Below are 9,318 nucleotides of genomic sequence, written 5' to 3'. Positions count from 1 at the left end.
AATAAATATTGGGCATGGAATATTCTAATCAAAAACCAGACTGGAGAAACTCTCAGAAACACTGACATGTTGTTCAGGAGGTTGTACACAAACCTCCAAAGTAGCAAAAAATAATTTAAATAGAAAATAATCAAACTGTTTTCCAAACTGCTAACCACAAAAGGGTGCAAAAGGCTCATATTGTAAACTCTCTGTGTGTACTCTGCAAAAACAACCGAAAAAATTAAGAAAGCCACATTCATCACAGTTTTAAAACAGACTTTAAGACCTCATGTCTGCTGTACCTGAATGATTGTAACTGACAGTAGTTCTAATTTTGTTTGGAGGATCTGGTTGAACTGTTGGCTTATTTGTTTATGAACTGTCTGAATTTGATTTAGTGATGCAAATATGTTCTTAGATCAGATCGGCTATTATATAGACACTTAAGAAAAAAGACCCAAAACTATCCTTTAATTTAATGTTTTAAGGCCTATTATAAATTGTGTTTCAAGACCAATGTTTTAGCTACTATTCAAGAAGGATATGTGATCAGTGGAAAGAATCCATTCAATATGCAGCTTTGACAACCTTCGATCAGAAGCGAAACAGTTGCTTTTTGAAAAAATCAGCAGGAGGAAAATTTGTGAATAAACTGGAAAGAAACTTTATTTGGAGGATGATTTGCTGAAGAGGAAAAGACAGAGAGGAAGGAGGTGAGCCAGCTGTTGACTCACCACTGATAAAGTATAATTTGTAATGCTAAAACCCGACTTCTGCTTTCCAGATTTCCACTGAACAGAGATGTGGGAGACATGTATACATTTAGATTGAAAGAGCTGCTGCTGTTACGTCTTCAGATGACTGTACGTGTTCTTTCTGGGACTTACTTTTTTTTTTTTTTTTTTTTTTTACAGTTTATTATGTTTTCATTGGAATTTTCAGCAGAATTTCATTCAGATTTATGTCAATATACATTTGTCGTGTTGACTATTATATCAATTTTAAATATGTTGAGTTTTGTCATGACTGCATTTTTCCTTAGTTTATTGCATATACAGTGGATATAAAAAGTCTACACACCCCTGTTCAAATGCCAGGTTTTTGTCATGTAAAAAAAATTACATCAAGATAAATAATTTCACAACATTTTCCACCTTTAATGTGACTTGTAACCTGTACAACACAACTGAAAAACAAACAGAAATCTTTCAGGGAGGTAAAGTGAAAAATAAACAACTGAGATAATGTGGTTGCATAAGTGTGCACACCCTTTTATAACTGGGGATGTGGCTGTGTTCAGATTTAACCAGTTACATTCAAACTCATGTTAAACTGGAGTCAGCACACATCCGTCACCAAATAAAGTTCCTCTGATCAACCCCAAATAAAGTTCAGCTGTTCTAGTAGGCTTTTGCTGACATTTTTGTAGTCACATCTTCCAGCGCAAGCCATGGTCCACAGAGAGCTTCCAAAGCATCAGAGTGACGTCATTATTCAAAGATATCAGTCAGGTGAAGGCTACAAAAGAATTTCCAAGGAATTGAATATACCATGGAACACAGTGAAGACCGTCATCATCAAGTGGAGAAAATATGGCACAACAGTGACATTACCAAGAACAGGATGTCCTTCCAAAATTGATGATAAAACGAGAAGAAAACTGGTCAGGGAGGTTGCCAAGAGGCCGACAGCAACACTGAAGGAGCTGCAGGAATTTCTGGCAAGAACCGGCCGTGTAGTGCATGTGACAGCAATCTCCCGTCTTCTTCATTTGTCTGGGCTATGGGGTAGGGTGGCAAGACGGAAGCCTAATCTTACAAAGAAAAACATCCAAGCCCGGCTTAATTTTGCAAAAAGACATCTGAAATCTCCCAAATGCATGTGGGAAAATGTGTTATGGTTTGATGAAACCAAGGTTGAACTTTTTGGACATAATTCCGAGAGGTATATTTGGTGCAAAAACAACACTGCTTATCACCAAAAGAACACCATACCTACAGTGAAGCATGTTGGTGGCAGCATCATGCTTTGGGGCTGTTTTTTCTTCAGCTGGAACTGGGGCCTTAGTCAGGGTAGAGGGAATTATGAACAGTTCCAAATACTAGTCAATGTTGGCACAAAACCTTCGGCCTTCTGTTAGAAAGCTGAAGATGAAGAGGAACTTCATCTTTCAGCACGACAGTGACCCAAAGCACACATCTAAATCAACCAAAGAATGGCTTCACCAGAATAAGATTGAGGCTTTGGAATGGCCCAGCCAGAGTCCAGACCTGAATCCTATCGAACATCTGTGGGGTGATCTGAAGAGGGCTGTGCACAGGAGATGCCCTCGCAATCTGTTAGATTTGGAACGGTTTCGCAAAGAAGAGTGGGCAAATATTGCCACACCAAGATGTGCCACGCTGATAGGCTCCTACCCAAAAAAACTTAGTGCTGTAATGAAAGCCAAAGGTGCTGCAACAAAGTATTAGTTTTAGGGTGTGCATATTTATGCAAGCAGGTTCTTTTAAGTTTTTTATTTTATATTTTTCCCCTTTAAAGGTTTCAGTTTGTTTTTCAATTGCATTGTACAGGTTATAGGTCACATTAAAGGTGGAAAAAGCTGTGAAATTATTTGTCTTGCTGTCATTTTTTTACATCACGAAAACCTGGCATTTGAACAGGGGTGTGTAGACTTTTCATATCCACTGTATTTGTCAGAGACCTCTACAAAAACATTGATCTCATACAAAGAGATGCAGCAGATTTCATTTCCACTTGGCCTAACTAACGCAGCATACAAATTTCAATCAATACATGCAGCGCTATGCACCATCTACATTATAATCGGTACCAACTGTAGAAATCTAAGTGTCTCATGAAATGCAGACGGTGTTGGTGTCATATTAACATGGACATGACATGTTTCCTAAATTTAAGGAACTTCTTACTTTTTTAAATGGGTTTAAATGAAAAGGCACATTGTGTAAAAGCAAAGTTTCTTTTAGAAATTTAGTAATGTTTGCAGTTTTGTTTTAAATTTTTTATTTTTTTTTAAACTTGAACATTTAGACAAACAGAACAAGAGCTTCCTATGATTTTGTTTTCTATCTTTGTGAATGTTTGACTCACGGTCCTAACCTTATATTTACATAACTGAAATGAAACAGCATTGTTTGATTTTTACATGTGATTGGGATTAAATGTACATGTATATTTTTGATCTGGTTCCCGTCAGTATGATTTACTGTCAAAAATAAGGTACGCGTAGTTAGAGAGGTTACAAAAGGTGACAAAAGAGATGTACACAGGGACACTGGCTTAAGAAAATGTATAGATAATAGCATTATGAACAATACAATAACAAACATAATACAAAAAAACATGACAACAAAAAGACATAATCTTAATGGGAGTCCTATATCTACATTTTAATAATAGTATGATTCCATACATATATGAAAATTATTTATGTGTAGGTGTGACTGGCATTTCAGTTCTCTTTGTGATTTTCCTCTGTGCATTTGCCTTTTTGTAGCACTGTCAAAAGAAGAGTTTGTTATATTTTATTTGTTTGATGCTAAGTGCACAAAGCACAACAACAGCAACAGATATTGAGGTGAAGTGTGGGTGAGGGTGTCAAACAGCTGCACAGGGGGGAAGTTTAAGCATATAAAGCAAAATATTTCAGTGCTTTAAACATAATTTTTGCCTTTGCTTCCATATCAAATGAAGGAAAAATGCATCACTGCAGGTATTTCAGACGCTACGTGTGTTGTACAGAAACTGTGCAGCAGATGGAGCCATTTCTGTGAATGTATATCACACAAGCAGCTTGGATCATCATCCCATAATATATAAGACAGTTAAGACAAACTGTCTTAAGTGTCAAAGCTAGATGTTTTTTTCTTTTTTTCTCGAGAAATAGAACTGCTATATGTGTATACTTTGCCTGTAATTATTATAAGTTAAGATTTTTAGCGTTAGTCTGCAAGGTGGCTCAGTGGTTAGCACCTAGAAGGTCGCCGGTTCACGTCCCAGTGAGGATCTTTCTGCGTGGAGTTTGCATGTTCTCCCCGTGCATCATGGGTTCTCTCCGGGTTCTCCAGCTTCCTCCCACAAGGTCCAAAAACATGTTGAGGTTAATAGGTAATTTTAAATTGTCCATAGGTGTGAATGTGAGTGTGCTTGGTTGTCTGTCTCTATGTGTAGCCCTGCGATAGACTGGCGACCTGTCCAGGGTGTCCCCTGCCTTCACCCTAAGTCAGCTGGGATAGACTCCAGCCCCCCCGCGACTCTAGTGAGGATTCAGCAGTGTATAGATAATGAATGGATGGATGGATAATCTAGATGCCAGGATAGAGCCTGTACATTTCCAAGACTGGATTCGTTTATTCTAAATATATTCAAAAGTTAACCTTTCAATTTGAAATATGAAAATGTGTCATTACATTGCCTCACTTCATGAGTAATGCTCTAAGGTACAACAGAAATAAGCTGGTCTTGTAGAGCACGGAGGTAATTGAAGACCTTGATACCTTTCTACAGTATTTATGTCTTTAAAAATGTGTTACTTACGCTACATTAATAAGATACATTCTTATTTAATCTTGATATCTTTTGGTCTTATCTATGAGGTTATTGACTCAATGGTATTATCCTTGACAAGTAGCTGTCTTGTTTAATACTGTGATTCCTCACAACAGTAGGCTTTTCACAGCATCAACACATCTTTTCTTCATGATGTCAGCATTGTTATGAAAGCAGAGTCTTGGTTTTTGTATGATGGTAGCACAAAAGAAGCCTAAAACTAAACATCATTAGTAGAAAAAGTAGTCGGACCCTGTACTTAACTGTAACAGAATAACATAAAAATACTTGTGCACTCAAAACACATGCAAAATAAAAGTAATTAACTATCATCAGCAAAATATACTTATAGCATTGAAAGTATACTATGTGTTCGGCACAAAAATGACAAAAAAACAGCCTTGTTTTTTGTACAGATGAGATAAAAGATAAAGCTCTTTCTCATGTTCTTACAGTAAATATGAAGCTTCAGTCAGCAGAAGCTTAGAGGCTCAAAACAGGGAGCAACAGCAAGCCTAGCTCCATCAACAAACAACTAAATCCACCTAACAACCCCCAAAATCCACTCATTAACATTGTTTATTTAATCTGTACAAACACCTACGAACAAGAACATTAAGTTGCAGCATTACAAAGGGTTATGTGCTGGTATTTTATGTAGCTGGGAGACAATGTTGACTTTTTTCCTTCACAAATCAATGCATAATCAGTATTTTGCTGTTGTGCTGATCTCTAGCTCTCCAGTCTAAAGAAGCTGCAGATGGAAATACTTTTAAATACCATATACAGTTTTGTTATATTCAACCATGTCCAGTCCAAAGGTCAGGTTTCTGAAGGGTCATACAATAAATCTGAGATATGGATTTGTGTTCACTTTATTTGACTTTTCTGTTTCTTGGCTTCTTGTAAAATATGTTAGAATTTTACCTCGTCAGGCCACAAACACTTTTTTTTAAACTGAACAAACTGAGAAGTTTGGAGGGGAAATATCTTTTTTAGGGGGGGACTGGCTATAGTTCATGTTTTATGTGCTTAGGTTTTATAGCTTAAAGTACAAATAATTCCACACACTACAACATTTACAGCCTGAGCTAATGTACAATGCCTGTCTCTAGATATGAAACACATACAGCTCAACAATTATATACATAGAAAACAGCAATGTTTACACTCTTTACAACATCATAAAATGAGAGGCACCAGATCATGCATGACACTGAAATCTAATACATGGCTGAAATGTTGCAAAATCTGCAAAATAAAGTAACTGTACTGACACTGTTAAAACAATACTAGAGCAAAATGTGCAATAATTCCCCAGAAATGTAGAAAAATGGAAGTATACAGAGCGTAAAGTGAGAATACTGCAGGTGCCTCATTTATCATCAATGCGTAGGCACAGATATGTCCGTAGAGTGTGCGTACGAACATTCCTACGCAAAGTATGGAATTTATCAACTTGTACTTATACTTTGGAATATGTGTAAATATACGCACAACTCTGACCACGCGTACGCACATAATCTAGTGGTAGAATCATGAAACTACAAACAGAAAGCATTCAGGGATTTTGACCACCAGCACATTCCAGTGTGAGGTTGGAGACATATGCGGCATTTCCCAGCCACCACTGAGCAGGATCATGTCGGCAACGTTGGATACCATAAATTCCCTGGCCCCAGCCTACATCCAGTTCCCTTACAGCCATCACCAAGGAGCCCAAATCAAACGGGGACTTCACACCATTGCTGGATTCCCAAACATAAGTGGAGCCATAGACTGCACCCACATCGCAATCAAAGCACCATCACTAATGAATTTAATTTTGTAAATAGACAAGAGTTTTATTCAATCAACATACAAATAATTTGAGACGCACATTTGTTGCTATCCAACGTTGTTGGCCTGGAGGAACGCACAACTCATTCATTGAACAAAACAGTTCTGTGCGTCAAGCAGGAGCTGTTGAAGATGGCTGGCTTACTGGTGAGTGTTACAAAGCGTGGAAATGGTTTTGCTGGAATCAATACTGATGTGCATGCGACCCCGTACGCACGTTTGATAAATATAGATTTTTTTGTACTTACGCACACTCTAAATTTTATGTGTACAAGAGAATTTAGAACCTTTTCTACGCACTGATGATAAATGAGGCCCCAGATCTTTAAATGTTCTTAAATGTTGCTTCAAACATTGCGTCACTGAAAGACAGACTATTCTGTAATATTTGTGGTTGTATCTTATAACTTTGTTAGCACCTCTGCCCTCCACAGACCAGCCACCTCTACATCTTAACTTTCTGCAGCACTGTGCAAAAATGCACCACGCAACCACTAGCAAAACCACAACAGGTTCCTTTACCACCTCCGAGGTATTTATGAAACTGCAAAAGAGAAAAAAGCCCCTCTACCAACGCTAAATGAAGGAAATAGTGAAATCATGTTTCCATTACAAACACAGTTTCTCCCTTGTAAAGCTCTGACTGCAACTGCAACATAGAAGCATGTGGGCTACAAAAACTTAAACAGCCAAACACTAACATCAAATCGTCTGCTGAAAGGTTAATTTAAAGACATCAGAGTTTAGATTACAGGTTCTTTTGATTTGCGTCTGCGCAAATAAACTCTAACAATCCAAACATTATTCTATTTTGTTGAATGAATGATGACTTCCAAAAAATATTTGGGTAAAGTATTATAGTGTGAAATGATGGTTATGGTGGGTCTATACAGGAATTAATGTACTGATTATAAGAGGCTTGTTTGAATGAGTCATCAACTACAGCATGACTGTTAGTGTAATTTAATTATCTTTGTATTTGCTAATGCAAATCATCCTTCTTTCTCCCACTACCTCCACAGGATCAATAACTGCATGAATCTCAGAAGCTGCATATAGAAAATGTTCACTGAACTTTTTTTTTGGTCTATGTGCCTTTATTTGACAGTGCAGTGAGAGAGAGACAGGAAAGTGGGGGAGAAGAATGAGGGGAGGACGTGTGGGAAAGGGCCATGAGCGGGATTCGAACTCATGACCTCCACATCGGGACTGTAGCCCTGTACATGGGATGCCAGCTCAACCCGGTGAGCTGTAGCGGCGCCCTGTTCACTGAACTTCTTAACACAGATGGAAGAAAAGCTGTAATTCAGTCAGAGCTCCTGGATTTAAAAGTGTTGGATAGTTTTGCGTTGGAGCTGGTGAGGAAGAAACATCTCACCAGACTGTTGTCAGTTGTTTATGTTTCTCTGAGTAGCTTGGTGCAGCGGATACAGAGGTACAGATGGCTTTGAATGAAAAATACACGCACATTTTCAGAGAAGTAAATCCACAAACAGATGTTATCATCAGTCAGCAGTTTGTGCACTGTAAGGTTATGGTTTTGTTTCCAAACAGCAGTGACTGCACTCTGCATTCAGTTTTCCTTGTCTCTTGTTTTTTTTGTTTTGTTTTTACAGCAACAACATATATATATATATCCATCCATCCATTATCTATACACCACTTAATCCTCACTAGGGTCACGGGGGGGCTGGAGCCTATCCCAGCCAACTAAGGGCGAAGGCAGGGGACACCCTGGACAGGTGGCCAGTCTATCGCAGGGCTACACTTTGAGACAACCAAACACACTCACATTCACACCTACGGACAATTTAGAATCGCCGGAGAACCCGGAGAGAACCCACGCTGCACAGGGAGAACATGCAAATTCCATGCAGAAAGATTCCGGTGCCCTCACCAGGACGTGAACCGGCAACCTTCTTGCTGCGAGGCAAGAAGTGCGAACTAACTGCGCCACCTATATATATATATACACACACACACACACACACACACACATATATATAATATGACTCTTACAAGAAAGTCTGCACACACTTGGACATATACCAGTTTGTGATGCTCCCAATCAAAGCAACTTGCCGTGAAGTATTGCTTCAATAAGTACTCAGACTATGATAAATAAAAAAGAACTTATTATTTCAAATGACCTAGAAACCTGCGACTGTGTGGATTTGGACCACAGAGTGCCATATTTAAACAACTTTTTGGGCTTTGCGCAAAGTCAGCAAAAATGAATAGTAACATAAAGCAAATAAAATATAAATGCAGGACTTCTACACATAAACGAATGTCCATTGCGTTCAAGTTTACTCCGTTTAAGCCAATCAGCGCCAGGTAAATCTCTCTTCACCTTGCAGTATACCAGAGTTTTACATCTGGGATCTGTGGCAACATTCACATGCTATCAAACCAGTGGAAATGTATTTTATGTCAACCAGCAATGATCAGTTTGTCAGCATTAACAAGCAAAACAAACTGTAGTGATGGAGTGTTACTCTCACTGCCAAATAAGGGAGCAAAAAAAACCTCTGCACTACAGATGTAGAGAGTATAGTTTCCGCTCTCTGAGAGCAGAGAAGCTTCCTGTTGATCAGCTGGTTGTGAGACAAACACCTTATGTATGAACAACCACAACTTTGTACACACATCCTGAACAACCAGAAACACTGACAGATCACTGCTGTTCAATGTACAATCCAGCTTACAAGTGTCACCAGGCACTGTGCACTTTAAATGTTTATCTGCTGCTACATCACCTCATTGATGCTGCTGTTTATAAATAGTCCAGATGCACCTTAGTTTCTGTCTCTTTTTATTCATTTGTATCTATTTATATTATTGTTTTATTTTTTGTTTGTCTGTTTTTCTACAAATACTTTTATTTTTTGTTATTATTATTATTATTATTATTATTATTATTTTATT

This window comes from Stegastes partitus, unplaced genomic scaffold, assembly GCF_000690725.1.
Source record: "Stegastes partitus isolate 25-593 unplaced genomic scaffold, Stegastes_partitus-1.0.2 Scaffold273, whole genome shotgun sequence".
Lineage (NCBI taxonomy): Eukaryota > Metazoa > Chordata > Actinopteri > Pomacentridae > Stegastes > Stegastes partitus.
This window is presented reverse-complemented; position numbering follows the sequence as displayed.